Source organism: Aedes albopictus, chromosome 2, assembly GCF_035046485.1.
Source record: "Aedes albopictus strain Foshan chromosome 2, AalbF5, whole genome shotgun sequence".
Classification (NCBI taxonomy): Eukaryota; Metazoa; Arthropoda; class Insecta; order Diptera; family Culicidae; genus Aedes; species Aedes albopictus.
In genome coordinates, this window is record NC_085137.1 from 473364136 (window position 1) to 473386667 (window position 22532).

The 22532-nt window shown below is 36.2% G+C and overlaps 1 protein-coding gene across 25 annotated transcripts in view; it reads left to right on the plus strand.

Moving 5' to 3' along the window:
* LOC109414816 (calmodulin-binding transcription activator 1) overlaps positions 1-22532 on the plus strand; it is a 634609-nt gene that overhangs the window by 503210 nt on the left and 108867 nt on the right. The window lies entirely within an intron of this gene.

The following is a 22532-nucleotide window of genomic DNA, read 5'->3' on the forward strand; positions in this document are numbered from 1 at the left end:
TGGGTTTTATTTTTTTACTTTCTCCCTAAGGTTAGTAGTTTCCGAGGGGTTTACTTGAACGATACAAATTGAGCGTTTTTTACCAGTTATTTGGTTGGTTATTTGGTGTGAGTCAATTTTCCGATTAGTGTTATTGAATGAGGATGAGGAGTATCCTTGAGGGTGGATTCTTGTTGAAATTATAAGGCGAAGGTTATACGTAAAGAACGATTTGTTCAGTAAACCGTTTGACATTTAGAAAATAACTGATTTTTAAACTGATTGGAGGATCCATGCACTTCAAAATATATCCAGAGATTCTATGTTGAATAATCAAATACCGACTGAGCTAAATTTTTTACTGTTATTTTCTAAAATCTTAAAATTCAAATGTACATTAAGAAAAAAATTTAAAATTATATCATTTTTAAACACATATAAATTTTCGTCTTTTTTTTTAAATAACAATTGTTTCAGGATTGATTCAAAAATAACGCCAAGAATATCTCTAAGAATTTCACCATATTTTTTTTTCAAAAATTGTATCCAGGAATTTCCTCAGAAAATGCCATTTTCAGAAATGTTTCGAAGGATTCTTCTGAAAAATCTTCCGTGGGCTGCTTCAGCCAGGCAAGTTCCATATGGAATTTCTACAGAAGTTTTATAAGGAGATTTTTTTATGAAAACTTGCATGCATATCTTCAGCAATTTCTCCTCGAGTTTCTTCACAAGTTCTTTCAGGGATTTTTGAGATTTTTTTGTCTTGACGTTGATTCAGAAATTTCTCCAGAGATTCCGCTAGACAGTCCTTTCGGAAATTGTTGCGATTTTTTTTTTCAGAAAATCTTCCAAATTTGTTTTCGGAATTTTCTCCAGGGAATCATTCGGCAGTTTCTACAAGGATTTCCTTAGAATTTCTTATAGATATACAGGGGATGGCCAAAATGTTTGGGATAGGCAACTTTTTTTCTCCCACAAAAAAATTCAACATGCAATAACTTTTCATAGAGTGCATCAAAAAATCTCAAATTTGACTGTTTGTCAACCTATTATATGTTCATCATTGGTACAAATTTTGACTCGATTGAATAATTTTTCGCGAAGTTAGAACCGTTCGAGTAAAACACTATTATTTAGACAACTCATTTTTGAGCTGTCATATTTCGGAAACCAGTGAACCGAATTGAACGAATTTTTTAACGTTTATCAACAATATATTGATACTCAATACGACTTTATAAAATGTAATATTTTCTCACGGCCAATCAAGTTATACCGGGTTGAAATTTTTCTTACCCATATAGAGGAAAATAAGTCAAATTTACAATACCTCACAAAAATTACTAAATGTGTTCTCCCTTCAATCTTAATAGGCTCTAATATACCTGATTATAGATAACAGGAGTGGAAAATCTTTGGATATCAACACTAAAATTTATTTACATTGATGTAAAAAAATTAAATTTTTCGGGAAAAATCCAAAAAGTGTCAATCCATGATAATTTTTTTCAACGTTTAAAAAGTATCTATGTTTAAATAGTTTGTGAAGCATTTACATATTGTTAGTGTACGTTCAAAATTGAATTCAATTCGGTTCACTGGTTTCCGAGATATGACAGCTCAAAAATGAGATGTCTGAAAAATAGTGTTTTACCCGAACGGTTCTAACTTTGCGAATTATTAATCAATCGAGCCCAAATTTGTACCAATGATGCACATATGATAGGTTGACAAACAGTCGAAATTTGAGATTTTTTGATGAACTCTATTAACCCTCTAATACCCAAATTTTTGATTTTGATCTAAATATCATTTTTCGTCATCTAAAATCGATCTAAACATGTTTTGGAAGATGATTCTTTTTAATTCTCGATTTTGTAAATTTCAGTTTTTGATTTTTCTAATTTTTAGTTTTGAACACCCCCACACTTTTATATTTTTCCTGGAAGCCTATTTGGGATACGGATTTTTTGAGATGAAAACATTTTGAGATTTTATGATTATTGTTGAAATATTTTTATTTTTATTTTTTTTCATATAAAATTTTATTTTCCGTGTAATTTTATGGAAAATAATTTTAGAGTGTATTCGACCCCCTTAAACTATTAAACAAGGATAGAGAGGTTTGGGAAAAATTTTAAATATGTTAATTGTAGCGATTCAATACAAAATTAACAATGATTTTTAATAGGTGACCAAAACATCAATTTTTCAATGATTTTTGAAAAATGTAAATACGTATTAAAATACACCAAAAACCATTTTGAGATATACAAAACAGTCCTAAATATCAGCCAAAAATATAAAAATTTTGATTTCCCTCGAAACAAAAATTACAAAAATGCTCAAACTATACCCCGTCTAAAGGCGGGATTGGGTATTAGAGGGTTAATAGTTATAGCATGTTGAACTTTTTTGTGAGAGAAAAAAAAGTTGCCTATCCCAAACATTTTGGCCATCCCCTGTACCTTAACGGATTCTTCCAAAATATGTTCCAACGATAATTCTTTTTTAGGGATAGTTTTAGAAATTCCTCAAATGTGCATTCAGAAATTATACTATGGATTTTTACATAAATGTTAAAAGAAATCAAAGGATTTTTTTTTTCAATGCAGAAACAAATTCTTTGAAGGATTCCTCCAGAATTTATCTAGAAAATTCTCAAAGAATTACATTGGAAAATCTTACAATCATTCTTCAGAAAAATCTTTCCAAAAATCTTTCTGAAATTTCTTTGGAAATTTCTATCCAGAGATTTGATCAGAAATTCCTCTAGGAAATATTTCAAAAACTCCTCTCGGTGATTTTACATTGATTGATTTGTCTTAATTTCAGAAACTTTCAGCCCTATTGGTGATTTTTCAGAAAATTGATCTTCTAGGGATTCCTTCAGACATTATCTCTGTGATTTCATAAAAAACAGGAAAACCTTAAAAACAAACTCTTCCAGAAATTAAAAAAAAAAATCTTTTAAAATTTTCTTTATAAATTCCTCTATCGGTTCCTCTTCCAGAACTTCTTCAGAAAAGGTTGCCTAAAAAAGTGTAGCATATATTCTTTTATAAAATCCTCCGTAAATTATTTTCGGAAAACCTTAAGTTCAAACATATCCCCAAGGATAGTTTCAGTAAATCTTGCATAGATTGCTTCAGAAATTCCTGCATGATTATGTATTTTAACAATTTCTCAGCTCTCTTCACAAAATCTTCTAGAAATTCCTTCAGAAGTTTTTCCGTGGATTCCTCTAGAAAACTTCCATGAAATGTTTTAAGAATTGCTTCATGGACTTTTCCGGAAAGGGGCTGTCTATAAACCACGTGGTCATTTTTTGGGACTTTTCAACACCTCCCCCCCCCCCCCCGCGTGGTCATTAGTCCATACAAAAATTTTTATTTGTCCATACAAAATGGTCAGTGGCCGAACCCCCCCCCCCCCCCTCATGACCACGTGGTTTATGGACAGCCCCAAACACCTCCGATATAAAAGTGTTTCGGTATACCACCCAGGGATTCCTCTAAAAAATTATAAATTTGGAATTCCTACAACATTTTTTCCTAGAGTTACCTTCAGAAATTTATCCAGAAGTTTTGAAGACATCTTAAAGGATAACTTAAGAAAATCCTTTTTCTTTCATGAACGTCTCCATGGATTCATTCCCTAAGAAAACCTTTCGTAAATCCCTTCATAAAAAAATTCATGAATTCTCAAACTCCTCTAGGAAGTCTGTTAGAATATCTTCCATGGATTCCTTTACAAATTACTCCAGGATTTCCTTCAGAACATGTTCAGAAGGCCGGCTCCAGAGGCACGTTATCCTAAAACCATAACATGTTCCAAAATTCAGTAATTGCTCCAACGGTTCCTTCCGGAATTCTACCAGAGATTCTCAGAGAAATTTATAACACATTCCTTAAACAATAGTCTTCTTTACTCATTGTTCCAAAGATTCTTCCAAAAACTCCTCCAGAAACTAATTCAGATTATGTTTGCAAAGATTCTCTCAGAGAGTGTTTCACAAACTCTCTATCTCGGTTTCTTCTGAAATTCATTCAGAGATTGTCTCTTTTGGCTTCCTTTAGGTCAAACATTTTTTCAAGATTTCTTCCAAAAATACCTCTAGAAATTTCCTTACGGGTTCCTTCGGAAATTCTTCTAAACATATCGTTCTGCAATTTCATGAGGGATTTTCCTTAAGAAATTATTCTAAAAATTTTAAAATTCTAAAAAAAATGTCAAAATACTGCTGAAACGTAGAATTCTAAAAAAAATCTACTGGACAATTCATCGGATATTTCCAAGAATGTTTGCGGATATTCCTCCAGGAATTTCTTCGAAAAATCCTCTTTGATTTCTTAATGGATTTTCCTTTTCCTTCAGAGACCCCTCCAAGACTTCTTTCTTGATTTTTTCCAAAATTTTCTACAAAAAATCGACTACACATTTTTTTTCAAAAAATCAAAATCCTCCAGAAATTTATTAATAATGTGATTTCCACCAAAATTTCTCAGCCTTTCTTTCGGAAATATCTTCAAAGATTTTTGCAGTATTCCAAGAATCTCTTAAGACATTGTTAGAAGTAATATGGTAAAAAAGTGTAACATGATTTTTTTTCAGTAATTTTTCAAGGAATCATGTCCTTTAAAAACTCCTACAGAAAGTATTCAAGAAACATTTTTAAAAAGTGCTCGAGCGGTTATCCCAGAAATTCTTCTATATATGTACCCGATGATTATTATACATCATTTAGTTTCATACATTCTTTCATCGCAATTTTTCTATTGGCAATCATCCAGAATAGGAATCAGACAGATGACCATCCGCCGATGAAGCGAATGTGCAATGAACTACGCCACGTACCCCATCTTATGCATTTACTTGCATTGTAGATCCTTCCAAAACTTTTACAGAAGTTTCTTCTGGTTCTCTTCCTGAGATTTATTCAGGAATTCCTTGTAGAAGACCTCCAGTTTTTTTTCTAGAATTTCTGAAATTCCGTTGAATACTTTTTTGGATTTCTCCTGAACTTCCTTCTGGTATTTAACAGAGATCGCTTCTAGGGTTAGAAAGATATCCTCCGTGATTTCTCAACAAGTTGCTTCTTGAAGTTCTTAAGGAGCTCCTACAGAGATCACTCAAGAAGTTTTTTTTTTCAGGAATACTCCTTCCAGAAACTCGTTTAGGTACTTCTCTTGGTTTATTACTGGGATTTTATCATGAACTATTGATATTTGTCCAAGAGTTCTTCCTATGATTCCTCCTGGACTTTCGTCTGGAATTTCTTTCTTGAATTTCTTCTTTGATTTGCCAAGATATTTTTTCTGGAAATCCCCAATAAAGTCCTGAGATTTGTTAAGAAGTTCTTAGTAGGACTTTTCCCAAAAGTTCTTTCTTAAATTTCTTCTGGTGATCTTATTTTAGCTTATCAAGCAACAAAAAGGTTTCATTTTGATTATTAGGATTATTTAGAGTTAGGGCTGCGATTTTTCCGGCATTTTTCTTAAACTTCTCAAGACATTTCTTCTTCTCTCAAGGTATTCTTCTAGAAAGTCCTACTGTTAACCTTCACAGAAATCTTTTTGGGATTTCTCCTGGATTTTCTTTAGAGATTTTCCCAGGATTGGCTTCTGGGATTTTCCTCATCGGATTTCACTGGTATATGTCTTGAAGATCTTTCTTAGATTTCCCTAGAAGTTCCTTGTAGACTTTTTTTTAAGTATTTAAGAACTTGCTTCTGGTGGTGAATTTGCTTGCTGGTGTGTTTTTCCTGGGATTTTTCAAGAATTCGTTTTGTAGTTATTCCACAATGTTTTTTGACATTCTAGGGTAGCTCTTGGACTTTCTTCTGGAATTGCTCGTACAATTTCTTCTGAGGTTTGCGATTTCTTCTGGCATTCCTCAAATTGGTCATTTTGAGTCAGACAGTAACTTCTGAGATTCCTCAAGGAGTTTTGTCTGCGATTTCTCCTTGAGTTCCTTCTATAATATTTTTCAGGAATTACTTCTGAAATTTTTCCAACAAGATGTTCCAAAATAGCTCCAGAAGTTCTGTCGGAAATCCCATCTGAGAAACTTCTATTTTTCTAGGAATTTTCTGGAGTTCCTTCTAAAATTTGCTCAAGGAATCATTTTGTAACATTTCAAAATTATTTTTTTCAAATTCCCGGTTTTTTTTCTGGAGTTCATTCATAAATTTCTTCTGTGATTGCTCCAGAAGTTCCACGTGAGATTCGTCAAAATTGTTTTTCTTGGATTTCTCCTAAACATTCTTCAGGATTGTTTCAGGAATTTCTTGTAAAACTTTGACAGATGCTTCTTCTGAGATATCAGAATGAGGGTTTATTCTGGGTTTCCTTTTGGACTTTCTTCCGAGATAACTCCAGTGTGTTTCCTTATAATTTTTAAGTAATTTCCTCTTAGATATCTCCAGCAATTTATCATGGATTGCTGGAGAAGTTCCCAGATTTCATGAAACATCTCCAGTAAAATACCACAGCGAACTCCACAGGTACTCGAGAAGGATCTTCTGTGGGTATTCCAGGTGTAATCTAAGAAGGAATTTATTGGCTAAGTCTATGAAGAAATTTTTGAATTCCAAAACTATCTTGAGCATCTCAGAAACTCTTCTTGAAGAATCACAAAAGAATATCTGGCATTCCTCGAATTGGTCCTTTTGAATAAAACAGTAACTTCTGAGATTCCCCAAGGAGTTTTGTCTGCTATTTTTTCTCGAGTTTCTTCTATGGTATTTTTTTTTTAGGAATTACTTCTGCAATTCTTCCAGATAGTTATTCCGAAATAGTTCCAGAACTTCGGTCGGAAGTTCCATTTGTTATCCCTCTATTTTTCAGGAATCTTCTGGAGTTCCTTCGAAAATTTTCTCAAGCAATCATTTTGTGGCATTTCAAGATGCTTTTTTCAAATCCCTGATTTTGCTTTTTTCTGTGATTGCTCCAGAGGTTCCTCGTGAAAATCGTAAAAATTGATTTTCTTGGATGTCTCCTAATCACTCTTCAGGATTGTTTCAGGAATTTATTGTAAAATGGAGACAAATGTTTCTTCTGAGATGTCAGATTGAGGTTTTTTTCTGAGATTTCTTTTGATATTTCTCTCGAGATACCTCCAGTAGATGCGTTTCCTTATAATTTTTAAGTACTTTCCTCTCAGATTTCTCCAGAAATGTTTCTTGGATCTCTAGAGAAGTTCCATCACAGATTTCACGAAAAATCTCCAGTAAAATACTACAGCGAACTACACGAGGAACTCGAGAAGGATCTCCTGTGGGAATTCCAGGTGTAATCTAAGAAAGAACTTATTCGCCCAGTCTTAGAAGTAATTTTTGAATTTCAGGAAAACTATCTTGAGTATCTCAGAAACTCTTCTTGAAGAATCATAAAAGAATATCGAATTAATCCTTGAGTCAAACAGTAACTTCTGAGATTCCTCAAGGAGTTTTGCGATTTCTCATTGAGTGTCTTCTATGATATTTTTCAGGAAATAGTTCTGCAATTATTCCAAAAAAGATGTTCCAAAATAGCTACAGAAGTTCGGTCGGAAGTTCAATCTGAGATCCCTCTATTTTTAGGAATTTTCTGGAGTTTTTCGAAAATTTGCTCAAGCAATCATTCTGTGGCATTTCTAGGTTATATTTTTCGAATTTTGTTCCTAGAGTTCTTTCATAAATTTCTTCTGTGATTGCTCCAGAAGTTCCTAGTGAAATTCGTCAAAATTGTTTTTCTTGGATTTCTCCTTATCATTCTTGAAGATTGTTTTAGAAATTCCTTGTAAAATTTCTAAAGAAGTTTCTTCTGAGATATAAGAATGAGATTTTATCTGTGATTTCTTTTGGACATTCACCTCAAGAATAATTGGGTTTTTAAATTAAGAAAAATGTATTGATTTTTTGATTTTATACGAAAGAGAACCTTTTTCTGAGCCACTATGATTTTTTTCAGATTTTTAGAACTTTATTTTGATACCTAAAATCAATTTCAAAGAGATTTTTTGAAATTACCTTTTGACAGCTGGGCAACTGTTTGACAGCTCCGCCCAGTACAAACTGCGACGAGGGGTGATTCGACAAATCGCTCCCATACAAACTTCAAATTGATTTTTAAATAGGTTCCCGGGCTCCAAAATTCATGAAAATTTGGATTTCGGCTCAGTTTGACATGCAGATTCAGAATATCGCATTATCTCAACACCGTTAAAGAAGCCAATTAGATCCATATGAGATCCGTTGATTTGAAACAATGAATAAATAAATATTGAGATTACCCAGGTAACCAATAAGCAGTTAAAATGGCATTAATTCGGCACTATATGCGCCTTTACGGCAGGTCATTAAATGCTTATTTGCCCCATATGCGCCATAAGTGCTACTTAAATGCAGGTTTTGGCCAAATATACGGCTGATTTAATGCTTTAATTTCCTACCCCCCAGATTGTCAAAAATAAAAACAAAAAATTTCCCCTGCCCATTCCATTTTACGGCCTCTCATTCTCTTCTATTTTTATCTTCACTCTCCTGTGCAACTTTTAAGGCTTGGGGGCACGTTTCGAAATTCTGTTCTTGTTTTTTTTGCTGATTTCGGCGAAATTGGGATTTGATCCCTCGATCCTCGGGTTGACGATGGTGCTGAGCCTCGCTACGATGTAAGCTATAGATGATTAGATAATGTGCGTTGGTTTTTTGATCAATTTAAAGCTTGAATATTACACCGGCAGTAGCTTCCTCAGATATGCTATGTGCCCAGCATGTGCTTATTATTAAATCGAGCATTGGAAAGTAGCCAAAGCCAAAGCATGTTTTTTTTAGTTGCTACTCTATAAATGACAGGACAAGCGAATCATAATGGCATCTACATCCGGGGCACGTAAATTAAAAAGTGGGAGTGTGTTGTGGGTTCAGCATCACTCCTCCCACTTAGCAGTTGTATGGCACTAATGTAGCAGTTATGCTGCTTGTTGACCAAAACATACCGTGCATCTGAAATGCTACATAACTGCTGTCAGATTTTAAGTAGCATTTCAATTGCTAATATAGGACAGTTTAGCCGTCGAACTGCTATCATCCGGCAGTAAGCAGGTCAAATACAGATATAAAACAGAAATACGGCTTATTCAAATGCTTATTGGTTACCTGGGAAACTTCCTAAAACGCCCTGAAAAGCATTGAAACGTCTCTGAAACTGTATCTGAGACTTAATTGATATTCATATCACAACAATCCTTTGAAACAATTCAGTTGCACTCGAAGAGCATCAGGCAAAACATCAAAAACACTGAATTCCAACATTGCAACCACCTTTCACGGGGCGGCATGAGAGCGCACCCAGCAGCCACTGATGTGCTTAACTCGTTCAATGGTTTCACGCTCAAATGCCATTATATTGGCATTGGCTGACTGCTTGAATGCGGTCCGCGCGGTCGGTGGAGGATGCTCGCTCGAGCCAAGCAAATGGCCTACGGGCTACAATCGTTCGTCCTTTTTCTATCGTTTTTGGGTTGTGCACTGCACTCCCGTCGGGGAGCTCCAGTTACTACCTACCTATACCTAGTAAGTGACTAGCTGCGTGCAATCCTTTCAGCACGACTCGGGATGTTGCTGTTGCATGTGTTGTTTGAAGGTGGGTTTGCAGAAAGCACAGCAAAAATAATAATAATAGATACCAAGTGGCAAAAAAAAACTTGTGTCAAGTTGATCTCTATAGTTTATTGAGTTGATCGAGAGTGATTGAGAACAACTGTCACTTCGGGGACCAATCGTGTTTGAATTACTACCAAAACTTTCCTTTTTTCTCCAGTTAGATTTTGAATTTTAGCTTTTTTTTTGCTGTGTAGCCTCGTTACGGTGCCTCTCAATTGGAAAACGTGTGTACGCGGGCAATAATAAAATCGGGAAAAGAGGTTCCCACTTGGTCGTTATTGCGAAGGTGGAAAACGGGAATGAGTTGGATAGCGACGAGACGGTCATTTTAGGTGGCAAGCACGAACAGGATGTGCGGTTGTAACATTCCTTTCTGTGCCGAATGGGTTGAGGGCGATACGGAAAATTGTTCGTAGAAAAAAAATACCTCTCATGTCAATGAAGGTTGAGAAACGATTATACGATTTACTGCAGAGTTTGAACACTTTGAAATGGTTAGTTTCGCTATTCAAGGCACCATTTACACTTCTCCCCATTCAAACACATTGCCCACTTCCTGTGCGGGTTATTTGCTCGCACCAAACCAACACTGAAACTGCTAGTAATGGAGTGAGAATAGTCCTAAATGAGCTTCACACTCTATTTTGCGCCTCCGGCCATTCACACAGCTACGGATGATAGCATTTCGGTAAACGAGGTTAGGTTAAGCAATAAAATTTTATATTTCATGCGCTAATTCGGTAATATTTTGAACCACTTTCAAGGTCTCCCACCCATATGAAACGACGAAGTACTCCGCTCGTAAAGTTGCCTTCGCTTGGCGAAACTTGATCAACTTTTTTCGATTCTAAATCTTTTCACAGCGTGAAGGATCCGTTGCCATGTTTCTTACGTCCGATTCAAACACCTGTAGAAAAAGTTTTAAAAGATTTTTTAAAGCCTTCCGAGAAGGATAAATTTGCGGATCTTCATCAAGCTCACTATGTCTGAAGGGTTCGTTTCCCAAACCGTCCAAGATCTTGAACAACTTCCATGGGCATAGAGTATATCCAACCCAAAATATACGAATGCAGACATGATCAGACGGCGTAAATGGTTTCAGTAAATAATTGTGAGAGAATGCATAGAGCATTTAGCTGAGTTGTAGATTCTGTCCATGTTGCTAAGAAGTGGAAAAATGTAGAAAAATTTGGATATTTAAGATATTTTTATAAAATATTCTTTAGAAAAAAATTGAATGAAATAATAAAAAAATAAACATAATAACAAATTAAAACTGAGATGGGCAATCTGAAATTAATGCAAAGAATTTTCTTTACACGTATTTACAAATTCATAAGACGTTCGTTTGCTGTATTATTTTTCAAAAAAAAAAAAACAATAAAAAATCAAATAAAAAAAAACGTTTTTTTTTATTTTATTTTTTATTTGATTTGAATTGATTTTGTTTGGATGAGAATACATAAGTGGTGATCTGGTATCAATATTAAAAGCTTGTGTTTTGTTGAATCGTTATTTCAAGAAGATGAAAAATTTAATAATTTGCTGTAAAATAGCAAAAGTAAAAAAAAGTAAAAAAAATAAAAAATAGGAGAAAAATAAAAAAGGAACGATCCAAAATAATGTTTTACACATATGTACGTCTTAACTGAACCATTAACCGTTTACTTGGTACATTTAACCAATAAAGCCAACATAGGCATCATGAAAAATATTTTCCCTCCGTGCATCCGGTTAAAAATGCAATCGAATGCAAAAATTTCCCACTCAGTCCTCGCACACGAGGAGACACGAGCAGCAATGGGGCAGAAAAAAGCGTCGCTCGTAAAGTTACAAAACTCATGGTCCAACGCCGCCCATAAACAGCTCAAACCGAGCGTTGGTCGTCCTGGTTGTCGTCGCCGCCGCCGTCGACAAAAGGCCCAACAGCAAAAAAAAAAAACACCACCCTATATGCGATATGCAAGACGGAAGTGCAACAATATAAAGAAAGTCCACTTTCTATCGTTGGGTGGTGGTGGTCGTAGGTCGACAAACAATTGCAGCGCAAAGACACACGCTGTTTCTGGCATCCCCGATAAACACGAGCTGAAAACTCAATCGGATTTAGAATTGTGTGCCAAACAGCCGAACGGGTTCTTTTTTTCCTGCTTTTTTGGCGGGATGGGTCCAGTCAAGAGTGCCAACAGGATTGGAAATAGATAAACAAGTTCTAAATATTGATGGTTTCCTCTCTATTTTCCGCTGGTTAGGAGTTTGTTTTGGTTCTGGTGTTTCGGGGAATTGGATTATGAGAATATATGCATCAGCTCGTGTGGCCGGAAAACAAGGTTATTTGTCGGCGAGACAAGCTGTATGGAGGGAAAATATGAAAAGAAAAATCGATTTGTTCCTGGGAACTCTTTTCGGCGTTGGGTTAAATATAAAATTCAAGTAGATAGATGTGTTTGATATTTGCCGTTTTAAAAGTTTTAAAAACAGATTATTTACAGCGCTGGCAATTGGCTTCTTTAGCAGTGTTGAGATAATTCCTTATTCTGAATCTGCATGCAAAATTGAGCCGAAATCCAAATTTTCATGAATTTTGGTGCCCGGGAACCTATTTAACCCTTCAGCGCGCGCGCTGTTGTAAAAAGTACAACACTACCAAAAAACCTCGCTCGTCGTATGCAGCGCGAGCGCGCTGCAGTTTGGGTTGCTTGATGGCGCGCGTTAAAAATCAATTTGAAGTTTGTATGGGAGCGATTTGTCGAATCACCCCTCGTCGCATTTAGTACTGGGTGGAGCTGTCAAACGGTTACCCAGCTGTCAAAAGGTGATTTCAAAAAATCTCTTTGAAATTGAATTAAGGTATCAGAATAAAATTCTAAAAACCTGAAAAAAAAATCAAAGTGGCTCAGAAAAAGGTGCTCTTTCGTATTAAATCAAAAAATCGATATGTTTTTTCTTAATTTACAAACCCAATTGATGTTTTGGTTTTGGTTATTTAGAGTTATGTTGTAAAACCTATTATACTTACTGGAACTTACAGAAGAATACAATCAGAGACAATGACAAAGCTTCGGGATATTCAGCATCATTCACACTGTCCAGCAATATGGACAACATACAACATGGAGTCTACAGCCGTAATAATCCCTGTTTTTTGCTGTTTTGAGTTGCAAAACATTACCAACCCTAATTATTGTATCTATTTAACTTATTTAGTGCTAATAACAATTATAATACAACTGAATCAATAATTCTTCACCATAATACTTAGCCGCGTCCCACATTTGTCTTCAGATTTGTGCTCGAGATGTGGCTTCGTCACATCTTCACTTTACACATAAAAAAATAAATTGTAAACACAACTAAATTTTAGTTTAAATCAACCGATTTTCCAGTTTACTATAGCGACAAACTGATTTCTAGTTTGAACTGAACTGTTCCATTGTTTAATTATACAATAATTTACATTTGTCGAAATTTTTGACAGTTTGATGAAACAATCAGAGATTTGGTTGTTTCAACATAAAATAATGGATTGTTTTAAACGACTGCACTTTTGCCACTAACAAACCCGGCATGTGATTGTGTTGGTGACGGCAGCAACTGCAGCAGCTCGGAAATCTATTTTTAGATCGTCGGCAAGCGGATGGGAAGGAGAACGACTAAAAAAAGACAAAAAAGGCAAAACCGACCAACTTTTTGTGGATGCTGTCGTGAGTACCTGCGCGTTATCCATCACGGCCAAAACTGCACTTGGAAGTTGGCGTGATGGATTTGTTACACCTTATTCGTTGTGGCAATGTTGGGGTAAGCATTTTAAAGATGTGTGAGTGCTTCCGGGTAATATTTATGGTCCCCAATTTAGAGAAACAAATAAAGTTTTTCGTTTTATGAAATTATGGTTGTTTGGTTGTTTTTATCGATAAACTCTAAATAAAAACAATGAAATATAACTTTAAAATAAGTAAATTCTCAGTTTGAAAATCAACCATGTGTATTATTGTTTTAAACAAGCGTCAATTTTCTGCCTGAAGCTGAAAGTTCTTAGTTGTAGGGAAGTTTAGTAATCCTGAAATACCTCAAAATTAGAATGGAAGCTTCACAGAAGTTCACAGAAGTTCACGGATTTGGGTGGGTTTGACTAGGTAACGTAACTTTTCATAGCACAAATAATGACAACAACGAATGCAGATTTCAAAAAAAAAAGTTTAATAAATTTTGAACAACCTTATATTTTACAAAGGTACCGAACAATGCCTACTAGTCTTTGAAACATATGAGTAAATATGGTTGTTTTCATATTGTTTATTCATCAACAGGTGAAATCCTCAACCCAATGACAATATATGTTTCATTATGAATCAAAATTTAGTGTAGTAGGTTAGCATTCAAGTGTAGAAAGTTGTGTACTCGATGAAAGATTGGATGACCTAAATTATCACAAATCTATCATGATGTGGCCCTTGTGAGTTAAGAGGTTCATGTATCCTGTTTGGTTGTGGACGTAATCACTTCCTGTTGCAGTGGTTACAGTAACAACACTTTTACATCCTCGAACAACTTTGGTAAATACAGTGAATGTAACATTACGTAACGAGCTGGCAAAAGCTATTATCACTAGAGTAGATCTGAAGCTATGGTTTCCGAAGTAGTTTGGTTGATCTGGAATATTTCAAAACTATCTTGCAATGACTCATGAAATGCCAGGGGGATTACAAATTACAATTGGATGTGTAATGTTACAGCTCATTGGAAGAATAACTTCTGTTGCTGTCAGGACTTACTTACTGCTTAAACTTACTACTTGGTTACTGCTAAACTGCAGGACAGTTTTGATGACCCATAATGTTCCAAAGGTTAATAATGATATATAGTAGACTTCAGGTTGGTCCAGTAACCGCGATTGGATTATGCAACGTTACTCAGTATATCAGAAATGGCTGCTGGTTCAAGTGTAGACCTGAAATTCTGAACTCCAAGATAGTTTGGCTGACCTGGAATATTTCTTAAGTGTCTCCAAATGACATTTGAGATTGCAATACCTTCATAGATCCCAGCAGTTCAACAGATTATGCAATGTTATTATGTATGGCAACAACACATAAGGGTATTCGTGTAGACTTGAAGGATTTCATTACAGGACAGTTTGGACGACCCTGAATGTCCCAAAGGTTTATACTAATATCAAGTAGACTTCAGATTGGTCCAGTGACCTAGGTTGATTATGCAACGTTACTCAGCATAACAGATATGGTTACTGTTACAAATGCAGACTTCAAGTTCTGAACTCCAAGGTAGTTTGGTTGACCTGGAATATCCCTTTCGTGTCTATAAATGACATTTAAGATTTCAAGAGCTTCATGGATCCCAGTAGATTATGTTAGGCCATTGGTTATGGCGAAAACACATAAAATTATTCTTGTTGATTCGAATGACTTTACTACAGGATAGTTTGAAAGACCTATTGTATCCCAGAATATAAAATACTTTTTGATATTCATGACGAAGGCTAAATGAATGTCTATGAACGTAATCCATATCCGAATTCAGCTTTTAGAACAACTGGTACATATTTCAATTATTTCGTTTCTCCAAACTTTATGCTGTCCAGGATGTTCTAGATTATCAGTGAAGTTTCAAATGCAAATATTCTAATTTTCCTAATAAAGAACTTAATTTCCAACATCATTGCCGAGAACAGTATTCTATTTTATTGAATGTGTGAATTTATACAGCCGTTTCAATGTTGGGGTCATATATGACCCCTCCGGCTCCAAAGGTTTAAGATTCCTCTTGAGATTCTTCCTAAAATCGTTCCTAAAATTTCTGTTGAGGCTCCTTTTCAACTTTCTGCTTGAATTCCTTCAGAAATCCCTTTCGGTCAGAGGCAAATGAACCTCTAGCTTTAAAGTCTCTTTAACAAAAAAAAAATCTCAAGAAATTTCTGTTGGGAACCTCCGTAGATTTCTCTAGGAATCTTTCTAGGTACCTATAAATTTCCTTAGAGATTCATTCAAGAATTGTTGTTGGGAATTGTTTAGACAATCCTTCTTCCAGCTTTTGCTTGATCTAGTTTCTGTAAGGATTCTTCTAGAGATCTCTCAAGAAGCTACTCCAGGTATTTGGCCAACAATTCCTCTGTGAATTTCTCTAGAAATTAATCCAGATACTTATTTTGGGTTTTCTCAAGGAATTCCTCCAGAGGATCCTGTAGAGATTCTTTCAGAGATTTCTCTAGGAATTCTCTGAGATATTCTTCTAGAGACTTAATAAATTGCTCAATGCCAAAGGACAAGCAAAACTGTTGAACCCGTCAGTACCGTTGATGTCTTTAAGCTAAATTAGCTCACCTTCTTATTTTTTTTTAGAAATGACTAGTGGATACTTGGATGCTACTTTTAGACTCCATCAGGTAATTAAGTAGATACATCAGTGGAAAAACAAGTCTGTTCAATTACATCGTCCCAAACTCATACTTTACTCATAAAATGCACCTTTTTCCTGTAATTACAATTTACAAGCCATAAAAATATTACACCCTCGTAATTTTCCATCGCCAGCCGCACTTTTTTCCCTGGTCATTGGCGCTGACATACTGCCAGTTAATTTCGCACTTGAAGGCACTTATGAGACACCAGTTGAGCAATAGGAATGTGATTTTAATGACTTTTTCCGCTTTGCTGTCACCGCTGCTCGTCCAGCCATTATTGTGTGACCATTAACAACCACCAGCAGCCTCGACAACAACGGCGACGACGACGACGCGACAATTAGCAGCAACCACCTTCGCATTTCGTTCTCGCAGTAGAGGCGGTAGGTACACCATTTTTGGCATCTCCTAATGGTCGACCTGGCGTCGTCGTGTCCGTCTCGGCCGACATGTCGGAATTCCGCCACAAGCACGGAACTGTCCTTTTGTGGGATTGCATTCGTGTTCTGTGAGTGACCATGGGATTTTGTGACATTCCAAACCACATAATCCTGCTCTGCCTGGGCCGGATTTTCTCGTCCACCACGCTATCTGTGACTGTGTCTGAAATAACCGTATGAGTGGCGGTGAGGGATCCCGTTTACGATGGCCAACGACGACGACGACGTGAAGTGTATGTAAATGAGCCGGATACGATATGCGTTGTCCTTCGACGTCCCTCGGAATGGGGATCGAAAGCACCGTGCGCGTGCATTCGGTGACTGACGACGACGGCGGCGGCGGCGGTGACTTTCTGTATATGGCTGGAGGGGACTTTGCTTCGGTAAGAATTAAGTCGTTCTGATTTGAAAGTACGACCAAGAGCTCAACCCGACCGAAGCGAGAGGCTCTTGTGTGAATAAAGTGTGATAAAATATGACATTGTGTCCGGTGTACGGGCGTGTGTGTCATTTGGCGACGCTCGTTTCGCTGGAAAGAAGAGGGTCAGCTCGATAGCCATCACAAGGAAACCACACCATACCTACCTGACCGATCGTGAGCAGCACGTGGGAGGGGGTGGAAATGTAAATTACATTTAGAAAGCTAATTTGGCCTCTGTCAGTATATTTTATGGGTAATCCTTTGGGAAATCGCGTCGTATCCTTGAGTTTGCGATTGTTACTGGATTTGTGAACAATTTGCACGCATTGGGTTTGGTACGGTAAATGAATTCCAATACTTGGCAACGAATCGCACATGTTTCTCTCTTCCCCGAAAAAAAAAACAACTACGAATGTGCATTTCGATTCTTATCACAAAACACATTAAACTATAAATTATGTGAGAATTCCCGCCTCGATCCCGCTCTTGGGTCGCAAAAGTCACACCATATGAGGGCACCCATGAGAGGTAACTATTTCATTGTTTCATCTCAACAGGATGCCATTTCCTCCGAAGCCGCCAAAAAAAAAAAGAACAAGTGACATTCTCATGGACGACGACGACGTCGGCCGCCGCTCCGCACCGTGGTTCGTTCCGGCAGAAAGCGCGTCAAGTGTAAAACAGCTCCCCGCGGGTAGACTTTTTGTCTCTTGTGCCCATATGAGCGAACACCACCGAAACGGGAGCATCACTTCCTCGGCACTTTCGTCCTCGGCTCGCCAAAGAAAGGGGGGAGGGACGATCCCTTCGAAATTTATGCGACTTGATGTCGTCACAACTGTTGGTCTCCGGTCCGGAAGGCAAGCAGCAGCGGTCCCAAGTGGTAGTGTGTACTTGATATTTAATATGTAGCAGCGAGGAATGTGTTGCTGGCCCAGAGTGTGGATTCATTGCAATGTCCTCGATTGTTTTTTTTTATGGTGGTAGCTAGGCGCTCCTACTGGTTGGAGTATAAGATATTTTTTGTTTGTTTATTTTTTAACCGTTGCGACTTATTGATAGATATGTAGAAGTAACATTTAAATAGTTGGTGTTCCTTGTTTTTTTAACCATTCTTATTAACTGTTCTTGGTGTGCAATGGTGTCATCAAGGTTACTCGAAATTACTCACTGAGAAATCCAGAAATAGGATGATTCAGATATTTTACTCAATATTCCACCAACATGTATCAAAAGATTTAAGAAAATCTAACATAGATTGTTTCAGAAATCATTCCATGTATTTCTTCAAAAGTCCTCTAGTAATTCTTTACTATTTTTTTGAGAGATTCCTCAGAAATAATTCTTTACTGAAAAATTTTCATGGATTTCTTTTTGAGGTTCTTCTATGCATTTTTTCAGAATTTCCTCTAAAATTTTCTCCGGAGTTTTCATTTAGAGGATCCTCTAGAGTTTTCCCAAAAATCCTACAGAAAAACTTCTATGGGGTTCCTTGAAAATTCTGTTACATATATGTTTTTTTTCGGGAATCCGTACGAGAAAAATTCCAGAAATGCTTTTTGCGATTATTTGAAAAAAAAAAAATGGAAAATTCCTTCAGAATTTTTTCCAGGGATTCTTTTGGAAATTTGTCCAAGTATAAGGAATCCATTAACGATTCCAACTATAAGGAAATCTGACATGGGCTTCCCAGATCCATGTAATCCTGCAGAAGTTATTCCGAAAATTCGGTATTAAAATCTACCAAGGTTTGTTTCAGAAACTCTTCCAATAGTTTGTATTCAGAAATTCTGCCAGGGATTATTTTTTTGAAATTTCCCCAGAGCTTCCTTCAGATATTCTCTCATTAATTTCTGCTAGAATTTTTTCAGGTACATTGCTAAGGGTTGCTTCTAATCGTAATCGAGTCCGACCTGTATATTGAAAATTCTTCTAGGGATTCATTTGCAAAAAAAATCGGAAATTTCTCTGAAGAATTTTCCACTGCATCCCAAGGAAAATCTTTCAATGATTCTTTCATGAGTTCTTCAGCGTTTTTCAGTGAAATTTTGCAGGTATTGATTACAGGAAGTCCATCAGATTTATTCAGGAATTGTTCTAGGTAATCAATTGAAAATTTCAGACTGAATGTGTCCAGGATTTTCTTCAGGAATTCATGCTGAAAGTCCTGCAGAAATCCCTACAAAAATTCTTGCAATATTACTTTCAGTGATTCGGGCAGGAATGCCTTCAGATATTCCTGAAAAATTTTAAACACAAATTCCTTTCAAGATTTCCTCCAGATATTTCTTCATGTACTTGCCCAGGAATTTATCTGGCATTTACTATAAAAAGTGCTAATAACTTAATAACTTAATATTAATATTAATATTAAGTTCCAAAGAAATTCCTTTCGAAATATTTCAAAAGTTTTTCTAAGAATCTTAGCAACCGATTATCGATGCGTTTCTCCAGGTACTCCTTAAGGTCTTTTGTTCACAGATCACTCCAGGAATATCGGAAATGAAGAAGATAATTTTATTGAAGATTTTCTTTGGGAGTTTTCCTATAAATTTTTCAGTTTTCCAGGAATTTCATCAATGGTTTCTCGAGAAATTTCTCCAGAAATTTCCCCAGGAAGCTCTTGAGGAATTATTCATCAAATTTTATCAGGAATTTCCCTAGGATTTCTTCAATCATTGCTCCAGGGGTTCATTAAACAGTGGTTCCTAAGATTTCTACAGTGATTCTACTGAAGAATTCTTTTGAAATATCGTCAGGTGTTCTTCCAGGAATTACTTTTGGGATTCCTTCTGAAATTTCTTTGAGGAGATATTTTAATGTTTTTAGTTTCCCTTGCTAAAAGGGAATTCTTTAAAAGTTTTTCAAAAATTCATCTGAAAATTCAATCTTGAAAATATTTATGAAAATTTTATTCTACTGTTAGGGTGCCTGTACCAATTATGGCACTACCTAAGGAAAACTATTTGTACAAGAATAACGAGAAGACCAACGAATGTCAACAATATGCTAAAAGATAGCTTAGTTTTCATACTTTACAGGAAAAATATAGAAACAGCGCCAAAACATCTTTTAGTATTTATTACAGCGTGTGCCAATGATAGGAACCCTGTACCAGTTATGGCTACAATTTTTAACTTCGGTTCCTTTTCGCACTATTTGCATGCATTCCTTATGGGATTAGCCATAACTGGTACACTATGGCGATATTGGGTGCAAGGAAGCCGAAATTTTAAGGAAAATGATTTATTTCTACCATAATTTTACCAAAACGTGAAGTTTAAATGAGTGCAACCATCTTTTGTGAAAGTCATCTGATGCTCACAATTTTTTTCTTGTTGATTTACATCGTTAAAGGGTGAAAATCAACTATGGCGAATAATTGGTACTATAGCCATAATTGGTACACTTACCCTACTTCTCCGAAAGGAATCTTTGAAAACCCCCTATAATGATTCCTACAGAAATTACTACAAGATTTTTTTTTCTAGAAATTTCTCCTGCGGTTCCACCAGCAATATCTTCTGGGATATTTTTGTAGATCCCTGCATAATTTACGAAATATTCTTCCAGGGATTTTTTCGAATTTATTTCAGAGAATGCATAAAAATTACTGTAGAGTTCTTCAAGGAACCCCAGATGGAATATTTAAGAAACTCCTAAAAAATTGTCTCAAGAAACCTCCGAAAACCTTTGGATATACCTTTGGAAACTTGTAGAGCAAGTCTTGAAAACTTTCTGGTGGAATTCCTAGCATAGCATAGCCGACCGTACACATCCTGGGGTGGCTGTCGATAGAGTCGTTTAATGCGCCAGAAATGTTGCCTGGGACTTGACAAACCTTTCATTTAACGAACTCTCGACACCTGGCCAGGTCCTTACGATCAGCGGGGATGGGGAGGAAATGTTGTTTAGATATCTATCTAGAATATGTCCAGGAGCTTGGCCCTTTTCATATCTAGATCATAGATATCTGGAGTTGGAAATTGGATAGGGTTTAATGGGGTGCTTACCTTGGCGAAAAGCGTATGCGAAATTGTCAAGGTTTATTCATTTACCTGGTTAACACTAAAAAAAAGTAAACATAAGCATTAAGCAAGTCGCACAGATTTCGTAGGTAGTACAGCCCTAGACCACAGTTATGAGAATTGCCTCCTTCCCGTCGAATACCAAAACACAAAGATTGGAGACTTATCTCTTACTTCTCGACAAGACTGGCGCAATCCTCCAACGTTCAGACACACCATTATTAAACTGCTTCAAATTAGTCCTGGTTTCCTCGTCATCTTAATGACAATTATTTGAGTTAATTGATTTTTCAGTTAAGAATCTGAAATATTAACCTTGACGTCGAATAAGCTACATATTAGTGATACGCTCGCTACAGTTATATATTTTTGCAATATTAGTTGTATCATACAATAAATTTACCTGAATCCTGCTGATATCATATTGATTAGCAGCAAAGTTGAAACAAAAATATTACATAAACATCAAAAAAGTGCATCAAGCTTTGATCTTGGAGTCTTTGTAAACTACTGCCTGATTACTATAGGCAGGAAAATTTCAAGATCAAAATTAGATTTGGTAGATCTTACTCCGCAATGCACCGTTCTAAGGTGATCTCTCCACGTTTCTGGATGAAAATTTTCTTGCGGAATTCCTGGACAAAAAATCCTGAAATATTTTTTTAAAGTTAGCTCAGGAGCAATTCCTGGATGAAAGCCTTGGAAAATAGAAAATTACCAGAAGACACACATAAAGATATTCCCTTTATTCTCAGAAAGACTTCTGGAAGAACAATGCAAGTAATTCCAAGGAGAAAATGTTTGAGAAATCTTTTGAAGGATTCCTGAAGAAATCCGTTAAGGAATTTTTGAAGACATCTCTTAAAAATGGCTTGCATGTTGCAGACGAAGGTACTGGTGGAAGTCATGAAGAAATCATTCAGTAAGTTTCTGTGGTACCCCTTTGATTTAAACGCGTGCTCCAGTCGGATCACCTTTGCACATTTCAAACGCCTTGTCACGCCCAGTCCTGCAAACGAAAACATTTTGTACTTCGCATACGTAAAACTCAGCATATGTGTAGTTTCGTGTCAACAATTAAGCTCAATCCATAGTTTCAGCATCTCAAGCTTAGCCATTTTGTATGTCATTCTAAGAAATCCTACGAGAATCTTCTCCCTGTAAAAATGTATTATTTTAATAAATCCTAAAAGAATCGCCAAAGGAAGTTATGGCAATATCCCTGGAGATAATTCTGCAGAATTTTCTAGAAGTTTTAAGATGAAATGTTGCTCATAAAAGCAATTCCAGCATGAATTTCACTTTCGCGATAATTACAGAAAAAAAAATTGAGAAATAATAATGCATAGAGAGGTTTTCCTGAAATAATTCTTAATTTGGCACCGTAGTTGAAGTCATTTCTTGCGGGCGTGGTACTAGTATAGGTGGCACTAAAATTTGGAAACCTTGACTTACCAGTTCTGATTTTACCTTGACAGCACTGATGAAGTGGGCTTTGAGTCAGTCCGGCTTTCTATTCTGCAGCATCGTTACTTGTTCTGTGGCTTAGTTGGTTAAAGCACCGGAGTTCTTTCGAATCTCACCAAAACGCGGATGT